The sequence below is a fragment of the Lycium ferocissimum genome, chromosome 3 (genome assembly GCF_029784015.1).
Source record: "Lycium ferocissimum isolate CSIRO_LF1 chromosome 3, AGI_CSIRO_Lferr_CH_V1, whole genome shotgun sequence".
In the NCBI taxonomy this organism is placed as follows: domain Eukaryota; kingdom Viridiplantae; phylum Streptophyta; class Magnoliopsida; order Solanales; family Solanaceae; genus Lycium; species Lycium ferocissimum.
In genome coordinates this window covers 54,367,870-54,379,367 of record NC_081344.1, presented here as the reverse complement: position 1 = coordinate 54,379,367, position 11,498 = coordinate 54,367,870, and the positions used below count along the sequence as shown (strand labels likewise).

The 11,498-nt window shown below is 35.2% G+C and overlaps 1 long non-coding RNA gene across 1 annotated transcript; it reads left to right on the top strand.

The window, feature by feature from the left end:
* Positions 1-1,323: 1,323 nt before the first annotated feature.
* Positions 1,324-7,221, top strand: LOC132050285 (uncharacterized). The gene is made up of 2 exons (XR_009413330.1): positions 1,324-1,984; positions 6,851-7,221. It is a non-coding gene; the product is annotated as an uncharacterized LOC132050285 (long non-coding RNA).
* The last annotated feature ends 4,277 nt before the right edge of the window (positions 7,222-11,498 follow it).

The following is an 11,498-nucleotide window of genomic DNA, read 5'->3' as shown; positions in this document are numbered from 1 at the left end:
TCAACTGCTCTTCTTTATTACACGCAGTAACTATACTTTTGCAAAATCCGATGATCCTTACCGAACATACACTTGTCCCCGCATATCCACATCTAATACCCTACCACTGATGAATCGTTGACCTGCCATAGGTACACCCGTGCCACGTACACCATCATAATGCCTTGATGAAGTTGAAATTTTTCCCAAAACCAATCATATCATCAAACAAATCACTCTTGTGAAGTCATAAATGCACTTTCTCCACTTTCGAGCAATGCTGAAAGCCTGGAGATCAATTGACCCTTTGTACCATCTTTTCCATTTCTCAAGAAACCCCTATAATAAACAAGTCTAACCACGATCCCACACAAATGAAACCTCAAGCTATAGCTAGAAATTAAACTTGGTCACGCGTTCGAACTAGGATGACACATCTCGTACCATAGCAGGCCACTTCATAACAAAACTGCTCGCATAAGAATTTAAGGATTGGTTCCCACCTTCCGTGGGTGATTAAGATAGAAAATTCAGATACCAATTCGAATAAAGTTGCACGAAAGGAATGGAAGAAATGAAAGTTTCCTAAATGTCCTATAGCCGCTCGTAGATAAGTACGATGTTGACACCCAATTTTGACCCTCTACATGTCTAATAAATCAGTCGAGCTTCTTGAATTATAAAACAAAATAGACTAATCATTTGTAAAACCAAAAAATATTTTCTTAGTTATTTTTAGGTATTATTTAATCATTTCATTTGGTGAAATATCATGATATATATTACGTGTGTATTTACTTATCATTTTCGTAGTTAAAAAATGTTTTAGTTAATTGGAAAATCATTTCGTCTAAAAATTTTGAGTTTTTAAGATACGTAAATATTTAAATTGGTCAAATTTCTGAGTTATTATTACAATTGGTCCGTTAGCAAATAATTATTTTACTTCGTTAAAATCAACAAGCTTAATTAATTAATTGATATGTAATTCATTGCAGTTTCATCACAAATACAAAACGTGGGTCTTAACGTAAACAATTGATTTCGATTTAAGTCCGAATTGGCGATATCGCAAATAAAGTTGATACGTTTGTAACAAAAGGGATTTCTTTTTCAATCCAAATTCGGCCTAATTATATACATGTTGGTAAATGAGTTTAGTTATGAAATTGTTAGGCGGTGAAGCGGAGCGGCAAAATACTTTGCATACGAGCAAGAAAACCCCTTGGCAGTGAGAATTCTTGAGCTTCAATTAAGTTATATTTTTCTATAACTCTTAATTTCCCAGAGAATAGCCCATTTGTTTGTTTTTAAATCCCTCAACACACCCAAATCCAATAATTATATTGGCTAGCCTAACAAAAATCGTGTAGACCCGACCTACTCCCTCTAATTGACCAAAAACACCCCTCAACTCATATTCTTTCTCCCTCATCAACGACATTAGACCCAACTACCGAAACCCTAACCCCTTTCCCATTTTTTGTCCATTTTTTCAAACCGATCTGTGTCAAAGTCTTCTTCTCTATCTCTAGCCATGTCAGAGGTTCTGTTCACCTCTCCCATCCATGCTCCCTTCATCTTTTCTCACACGAATTCAGCCTCAAAAGTCTTCAAATCAGTAGAAAACGTGACGAATCCCAGAGGATCCGTGGATTTGATGGGCGATATCAGATTTTTCAACCAAAATCATCAATTCTTGTAATTGTTGGTTTATTTCATTTTCTTTTCAACCAAACCCTCACCCCCTCCTTGGATGATTTTCAAATTTAAAATACCCTCTTGTTTTAGTATAAATACATGGTCTTGGTGACCATCGATATAGATATTGATCTCCCCAAAAATCTGAAAACAATTACTGATTTTGTTCTCTGATTTCTCAACTTGTTTTTCTCATCTTTATTAACTCTCATGCCTTGCTTCTATTCGAATACTAAAATTCGAGTGTTGCCGTGAAAGTAAGGATTCGTCATCGACTTAGCCTCAGTCGTTGTACGCTTCAAAGGTAACACTCTTTAATATTAACTCTTTTGATTCCGTTAAGGTCCTGGTAATTTGATTAATTTGTACGCGCCTATGTTATTTCAATGTGTTCTTCCAGTACCTTTTTCAGTTTATAAAAATCTTTTTTTCTCCTCTTTGCATTCTAGTTGCTTTGAATGTAGATAAATTTCTCAAGGTATTAGTTTAATGTGATTTTTAAAGTTGATCTGAAGTATGGTTATTATTTGTATAAAGATCGAATCATGAATGTCGGGTTGTGCTTGTTAGTTGCTATAAATTTTGAAATCATTTGTTCAAACTTAGTGCCTAATATATAGTTATTTCCTTTTAAAACATGAAAAGAAGAAGAAGGTAAAGTATGAATATTCCTGGAGTTTTGAATCTACGTCGTGTTAATGTGATTGGTTCTGTTTTTTGTTTGAAAGGTTTAGTTTGAGTTCAATTGCTGTGATTGTCATGTTAAAAGAAATTTCCACTGTGTGAAAGCTTTAGAATGCATAATGAATCTGAAGTTGAAGTTTTTAAGGGCTTAGATCTGTTTCCTACGCCATTGGTATGATTAAAAAAAAATAACTTTGTTTAATAAGGTATGTTGAAACTGTTAGTCCTTAAAATCTAGGGGTGAAGTATTGAACAAGGCATTTCCCCTTCCCCATTTCTAAAACAAGGTCTCTATCGAGTTTTAGTTCAAGTTAATTCATAGCTTCATGTGTTTTAAAACAATGAGAGTACCTGCTCCTATCCCTTTCATTTATTTTTCTGCTCGTTTTTGGATGCTGAATAACTAACTAGTGTTGATATGGGAGAATATTAGTTCGCTTTCAGTTTTCTTCCATGATGGGAACATATTCCTTCCCCCACTGGTTGTGCCATTTCTTTTATTGTTTTTTTTTTCCTTCAATTTCTCTAACCTAAACGCGAGTGTGTTTAAACACGAGTGTTAAGTCGTGGTTGTTTCTTCGCTGAAAAATTTAAGTCATTTTGATTTCAATAGCAAGTTGTGCTTACTTCCAGATTTTAAATGAAAAGAAGTGTAGACGGATTCTTTAATTTTACCTGAAAGTGAGTATTGACTAATTGTTTCTGTGTGGATTAAGAAACTGTTTGCTGCTCTATCCCCTTGATCTCCATTAGCAGAAGTGTTCGAGTATGATTCAAAGTGGTTCATAATAACCTTAGCTAATCAATTTCGAGTTTAAGCTTCAATACTTAGACTAAAGTTTTGATCTTGAGATTTTGCTCAAGTGAAATAAGTTGATACAACCTCCTCTGATTAAGCTTAGGAATTTCACATTTGCATAATGAATTAGTAATGTTGGCTATTGTGATTTATAACTGGTCATAACCAGACAAGTTTGATCTTGGAGTTTGAGTGAACATATGCATTTCGTTTACAGAGAAATGAGGTAAACTTGAGAATCTAAGCTCATGTTTCATGGTCTACATATTATAATATTGATTATTTTGTTGGTTTAAAAAACTGCCTTGTTATAGAGATAAGTTTCCAAAATGTTGTTTGCGATTTCTTTCTCGTCTTTTTTTCTTTTCTTATTCTTTCAGTTCTGTATGTTTCTAATCTCTTGTAGAGTAATTTAGTTCTATTTGTTTAAGCTGGATTAGTTGTCTTTCCTAAACCTTATATATATGAAGGATAAAACTAATACTCCTTTACTTGTTCCAACCAACTTTTCTTTAAAATTCGAAAAGAAAATTTGTTATGAATCCTCTTCCTGTTTTTTTCATGTCTTGATGAGTTTGAATAAGATGACGATCCTGCATTAAGATTTTCCCTATTTATAAATTACCCTTAGGTCCAACTGTTACCCGTTCTTCAAAAAAAAAAAAAGATATTATCTTTAGGTCCAAACATAGATGTTTAAAATCCTATATAGTTGCAATCTCGTCTCTCGTGTTCCCTCCAAATCCTCTAGTAATCCAACAACATTTTTAGTTAATTAAGTTTTAGCCAGTTCTGTTACTTTAAAGAAGTGACTAAGATAAAACCAAGTTCTTGAGTAGAATCAAGGAAGTGAAATTGCAAGGGTGTCCATCTTTGTTATTAACTGGAATGATTTTCGTTCAAATCTTTTGATGAAAAGCCCGTTTCTTAAGTGTCTGTCAAACTTGCAGAGGCCTGCATCTAAGGAAACTTTGTTGTCAAAATTGGTCATATTGGTAAAGATTAGTTGTTTGTGTGTTCTAACAATTAAGGCATGGCTGTATTTTAGTTCCACTCAAGGAAAATTCATCTCTTCCTTCACCTCCTCCTGTTCTTTGTTTTTCTTTTAGGAAATTGGTTAATAATTGGAGCCTTACTCAATTATGATTGTCTGTTTTACTTAAGACTCCTTTTTTTACATGAAATTTACTTTACGAAATCTGAGCTTTTAAAAAACTGATCTGATTGAGTTTAATAATTTCAAAGCAGCACTAGTTAAAATAAGTAATTCTTCCAATGGTGTTAAAGTAGTTTCCACTTTACAGAACCTTGTTATTTATTAATCTCAAAGTTTTATAGTATGTGTTGTTCTCAAGTCAGTTTCTTTTTCTTATATTGTTTTAAAATCAGATTCCCTTTTACTTCAGTGCATAATTGTGAGATGAAGTTAGTATTAACGCTTTATTATTATACGCTTGCTAATTCATTCTTTCCTTATTTCTTTGTATGTATATGACATCCGCCCGAGTCTATCGGACTCCACCTTCCACAAATTCTGTGTCAGGCTTACAGCCCCACATAAAATCCCGCATTTTTCTTCAGGTCCGAACACCAGAAAATACTGTTACACCTCGGAATTTCGGGTTGTTGTGCGGTGAATAGACTAACGCAAGTTAAGATGTATATGATGTCCCTATAAGTAAAAAGGGATACTTAATGATTCTAATTAAGATTCCAAAGACATTTGAGGCAAGGGAAGAAAGCTCATTGGAGAAAGTTAAGGTAGATAGTGTCTTACCCCGTACACAAATTTATCAGTAGGGATTACTGGTAATTTACAGGATTTTAAGTTGAACGGATCGAATCGGCGCAATCTGAACTGAATCAGGAAATTCTGCAGACATCAGTCTGTGTCGATGGGCAGTCGACATGTCAACGGACCGTCACTGCGCACCGTCCATATGTTTCTACAATCAGAGATCTGCAAGCGTAAGTCAACGGAGCAAGTCGATAGACTGTTGACCCGCTCGTCGAACCGCTCGCTGGAACTTTCCAGTTCCAGTTATAAATAAATGACCCTTGCTCTTATTTTTCAGTTTCCACTTTCTCTGCAAGTCTTGAAGACTCTAGAATATTCTCCACACCATACTAACACAAATCCAAGGGGAATCAAGGACTAATCACTAAGAATCAAGAGAATCAAGTGAAAAAGAGGCTCACTAGGGTTGATAGAAGTCAAGAATTCTATTGGTATTGAAGTTAGGGCTTCTCTGAAGTAAAGTATATTCATCCAAAGTTCATCCTTACATGATAAAAGGTGAGTTTTACATCTATTTCACATTATTAAAAGTATTGAGTGGTTGAAAGACTTGGATTAGAGAAGAAAGTGGAATATAAGCTCAAATATGGAAATTATGGTATTTTGAGTAGTAAGTTAATTTGAGTCATGATTCTTAGTATGAGATGAATATAATCTTGTTATAAATGATGCTAATGTTGTTGAGGAAGTATTATGTGAAGGATGAGTATGGTGTTGTGTTGTAGCTATGGTTGTGGATGATTTTGAAAGGGAGTTGTGAGGATTGAATAATTTTTAACTTGAAGATGTTTATTGATTATGATGTCATGGGTGTTATTATTGATGTTTGGGAGTTGTTTATTAGGTGGAGGAAGTTGTTGAAACAAAGGAAATGCTACCCAATTGTTGTTAGCTTTTAGTCGCCTTAGCTTAGTCTTAAGCATGTTTCTAATGATCTAACGTAATGCAAATTCTCTTGAATGTAGAGTTGTGAGCTTGGAAGGAGAACGCTTAGTCGTTAAGGAGACGTAAAGGTATGTAAGGCTAGTCCCTTTCTTTCGTTAAGGCATGACTCTTATATTACTACCTTCCATATATTCCATGACCTTCTTACATCCCAAAAGTTGAAAGTTCATGATTCTGAAGAGCTTCTTATGAGATAGAAACGAGATATGTTCCATGATAATGATGATGATAATGATGCTATTATGAGCTTGATAATCCTATCTTTATGATTTCGTTGATGTTATTTCTTGTTGTTGCCTCACCTCATGATATTAGTTCCTTCAAGGAGAGACATAGCGATGATGATTATTTCATAATGTAATCGGAGGTTCCCGACCTTACGTCACTCAGATAAAGTTGTAGCTTTCACTTGGGCTCTCATGCATGCTATGTATAGTATATGATGTACATGGATATATTAGTATGTATACATGGGATATGGGAAAAAGGATGAGGCGTTATATATGCATAGGCACCTGATCAGTTGGCATATTATAATATCATCCCGGACGCGGGATGTCCGGACGCCGGATAAATGGATAAATGGATCGGGCCGTTCATTCTGCGGCAATATATAGATGTATAATGAGTATATGGATAAATGGATTGGGCTGCACGTTTCGCAGCAATATATGATACATGATACGATGGATCGGGCTGTACGTTTCGCAGCATCGATGATGATATATATATATATATATATATATATATATGAATGTAAGTATGAAAGATGTTAAAGAAAGTTCACATGCATGATATCCGCCTTCAGAGGCTAGCAGTACAGGTTATCTCCTTATCTCATGTTTCCTTACTTCTTTATGATGTTATTATTCATGTCTTACATACTCAGTACATTGTTCATACTGACGTCCTATCTTTTGTGGACGCTGCGTTCATGCCCGCAGGTAGACAGGGAGACGGCACAGATGCCTAGGAGCTTTATCAGCAGCTATATAGGAGCACTCCACTACTTCGGAGTTGCCACTTATTGTTATATTCTTTTGTGCAAATATTGGGGCATGGTGGGGTCCTGTCCCGTCCTTATGATTTCAGTACTTCAGTTAGAGGCTCGTAGATACTCATGTGTGGGTAGTAGATGTTATGTGGCCTCTCCAGTGTATATTTTGCATATCATTTTGTAGCCTCGTGGGCATAAGGCTCAATCCATTCTCTTTGACTCTTTTATTTTATGCTTTGTATATGTTTTTTTGTTTTTGTTTTTTTGCACTAACAATTTTTAAAGCTTAGATGATTTTCCCCATAGAGATTATGAATATTGAGTTGTTACATTGTGCCTTTGTTCTAAAATCAGCTTTCAAGTGTCAAATGAGTTACGCTTTTTTAATAGATATAAAAATATGTTGATGACCCCTTTTTTAATACTAAATGCTCGACACATTTCAGTTGCAAGTCCAAAATGACAATTTCGTTTTCATTAAAACAGACTTAGTTTTAATAAAAATCCAAAGAAGAAAGAGTAGTAATTTTCAAATTTTAGTTGAAAGATTTTTCTATGCTTTTTAAGCCATTAAAACAAAGGTTTAAAATAATTTGTATTTGTCTAATCCTGTAGTTGAATTCAATTTAAAATCGTAATGTGGAAAAATATGTTTAAACATTGAAACTTGAAATATTTGAATATTTGAATTATTTCACAAAGTGTAACTATTACAAATAGTTAAGTATTAAGTAAAGTTTATGATTCAAATTTACTAGTTCTAAATATTTTCCCTAAGTGGAATAATTAGTTAAATAAACTATTTTCTTAATTCTCCTGTTTTTTCTAACAAATTATACTCTCTTTAGCCAAAAATGTTTAAATCCGCCGGTAACCGCATTTGCGGATTTCCCGAGATGCTTAATACCTTCCTCAGGAAATCATCAGAACCCTTACCATTTTTTTGGTACTAAATAAAAGTTTTCGTAAAATACCTTTTTCACCTTTCTTCCGAAAAAAGGGAAGGAGAAGGATCTTCTTCAGTGGATCCCTCTTGTTCCTGTTTAGTCCCCTTCATTTCGGAAGCTCTTTCTATTTCTACATCTCTTTCTTCCTCACTTTCCACCCTTTCTTCTATTTTTTAGGCTTATTTCAGTTTCTTAGTAAGAATGGGTGAGGGTATTCTGCCTAAATAGTAGACACAAGTAATAAATAAGAGAATACTAAAGATCAGAGCCATAGAATTTCTCAATTCTAACACAAGGTACTTGTTAGATCGAATGTACTTCTTAGATCTAATAGAATGATTTTGCCGTATCCAGACTAATACCTATCCAAGCCATTTCATGAATAAAATGTGACCAATTAACGAAAAATTAAGAGGTAAGTCTATCCGATGCTATTGATTTTTTTTTTTTTTGGAAAAAGGGAGAGGAGCTAGTCAGTTGAATTTTGAATGAGTAAGGTTGTTCTTATGCCATTCTACATTCTTGATACTACATCAGTCCAAAATCATAGTTCCCTCTTCATTATGTATAAGTCCTAGTATAGACCCTATGTCCCATTCTGAATATTTCTCTTATTTTGGTTTTGTTTGAACACTCTTGATGCTATGTACATTTGGTCATTTGATTCATTAAGCTTGTACTCTTCTGGTTTTTCTCCTGCTCATGTGCTGAGTTCATTAGATAAATATGTGTCCCTCCTGGTCCGCACTACCTAGATTTATGGGCAATGTAAATGCTTGCTTTCTTTTGAATAATTGTTACACTTGCCTTGTCCATTGCAGGATATTAAATTTAGATGCCTGAATTATCTTGCAGTTGTTTGATTAAAACTCTAGTCTAGATTTAGCCTTTGTTTTAAAATCCAGAAAGACTAAATAAGTGTTTGGTTAACCTTGTATTTAAAGGCTTTTAGCTTAGAAAGGCAGGAATATCTGAGCATAGATAGATAAAGATAAAGAAGAAGGGAAAGTATACCTGGGGTATACACCTGATATACATATCACATGTGTATATCAAGGGTATACCAGAGATATATGTGAGTGAGAGTCATGTGCTTTAAATATGATGTGGATAGAAACTGCTGAAGTTTCCAATTTTAGTCCACATAGACTTAATATGAACTTGGGCCTAGTCCAATCTAGGCCAATGTAGAACTGGGCCTCTTAGACTTAGTCTAAGTAGATAGAAACTAGAGGAGATCGTTTGGAGCAAACTGTGCTAAGTAATTGGGCTGCCAGGCCCATTCTCCCTTTAACAGAGTGTATATGAGCAGGCCAATAATATATAAGGTAGATCTTCATTGAATGAGAAACAGGGGATATGAATTCCATCAGGCATTAATCTTTAACTCAGTGTCATTTTAGAAGATAGATGGGCCTAGCCCAATTCAGATTCAATTGAGGGTGGACCAGATTTCATTAAGTTCCAAAAGTAAGAAAGAAAAAAGCGTGACTCTGTTTTGGTTCATCACATGATTAAGTGTTTTGGTGTTGTTTTGTTTACCTTATATTTACATGTTGCAGTATCTGTTCTGGTTCCATTTCTATGACCATGAGTTTGGTTTTGGCCATTATTCATCTTATGCCCACTTACTACAGCCTGTTTTAATTACTCTATATCATGTGTCTTCGGAATACTTTTGTTCACATCATATCTACTGGTTCCAGTATTGCTTGTAATTACATTATATCCACACATGTTGATCTATACCATACTTGCGCATAATTATGGGATTCTAATTTATCCTATGGCTACACTAGTTTGGAGAGCTGAGGTGATTTGGGGCCTGGTCTTAGCCTTCCCCCGATGTCCTGTTATGGCTGGGGTTCATGAAACCCCTTGGATCTTGTGCGGCGTCGGGAATACGGATGGTGATGACTTTCTCCTTTTTACTGTCTAAATCTCTGCCAGTGAAGTCCAATAGCATATAATCGAATACCTTAATTGTATAACTTGTAGAATTTGATATATATATATATATATATATATATATATATATATATATATATATACACATATATATATATATCAAATTTCATATATATATATATATATATATGTGTGTGTGTGTGTGTGCGCGCGCGTGTGTGTGCGCGCATAGTTATACATGTGATAAGTTCAGTAAATATAAACTAAGCGGGGTCTTTTGTTTCTTTCTCCTCCACCACTGCATGGCCATCTGGGCAGAGTCACATGCCAAACTGTTGGGCTAAGCCCCACAACAGGCAATTCTTTTGAGTCATGATCGAGCCCAATGAAGAAATGGAAGTTAATATATATATATATATATTAAATGTGTTGAAGGCCCAACTATCACGACCCAATCGGAGGGCCATGACGGCACCCGGAGCTAACCTACCGAGCACCTCTTAACATGCTTCTCATTATCATTGTAGATGGACCATGAAAGATAACTTATGAATATTATAATCTATAAGGGCATGAATCCACAAAGATAATAGCTCATCTATATGATGTACAAAATATGAACTGGTAAGGTCATGGATCATTTAACTATATACATCTGTCTACGAGCCTCTAAAAGGACTGCATAATATCATAAAGACGGGACAGGACCCCGCCGTGCCCAAATGTATACACAAAAGAATAATACCACTAGACTGCAACTCCGAAGCAAATGGAGCACTCCTGAGATGTCGCTGATGAAGCACCTAAGAATCCGATCTGTCTCCCAACCTACCTGCGGGCATGAACGCAGCATTTATAAGCAAAAGGACGTCAGTACAAATAATGTACTGAGTATGTAAGGCATGAATAACAACATAATAAAGCTATGGAAAGTAATATGAGATAAGAGAGATAACCTGTACATCTGGATGTCATGCATATATATATATATATATATTGCTGCGGAATGTGCAGCCCGATCCATGTATCATATCATCCCGCGTCTGGGGCATTCCGCATCTGGGGTAACATCATAACGTACCCACTGCAGTGGCGTGCACATCAACATGCCGTACCCAGCCGACTATAGTGCGGCTCGGTGTTAGAAAATAGCTACATATATAAAAAGCATGCATGAGAGCCTAAATGAAATGTTACTACTCTATCGGAGTGACATAAGGTCGGTAAACCCCCGATTTCTATTATGAAACATCATCGCTATATCTCACCTTGAAAGAACAATTATTATAAGATGAGATCAACAACAATGAATAAAATCAATAATCATAGAACAATCTCAATAATATCACGAGAACATCAAGAACTATAAGCTTTGGTATCTTTAGAAATGGAATCATCATCATCATCATAAGGAGCTTTTATCAACTATACCATACGAACCTTGAGAATTATGAGTTTCTAGCATTTCTAGGAAATAGGACATTATGGATATCATGTATGGGTTCACAATAAGGGAATCATGCCTTTAGAAAGAAAGGGTTTGCCTTAACATACCTTTACGCCTCCTTAATTACTTAACGTTCTCCTCCCAAGCCCGCAAATCTACATTCAAGAGGATTCATACTAAAGTTAAGTCTTGAAAACACCGTTGAGTTCAAACTAGAGTAATTAGCGAGCTAGCGAAATTTGGGCAGCACTTCCCCTATTTTATCGACTTCCACCAAACTCCAAAACAACTCC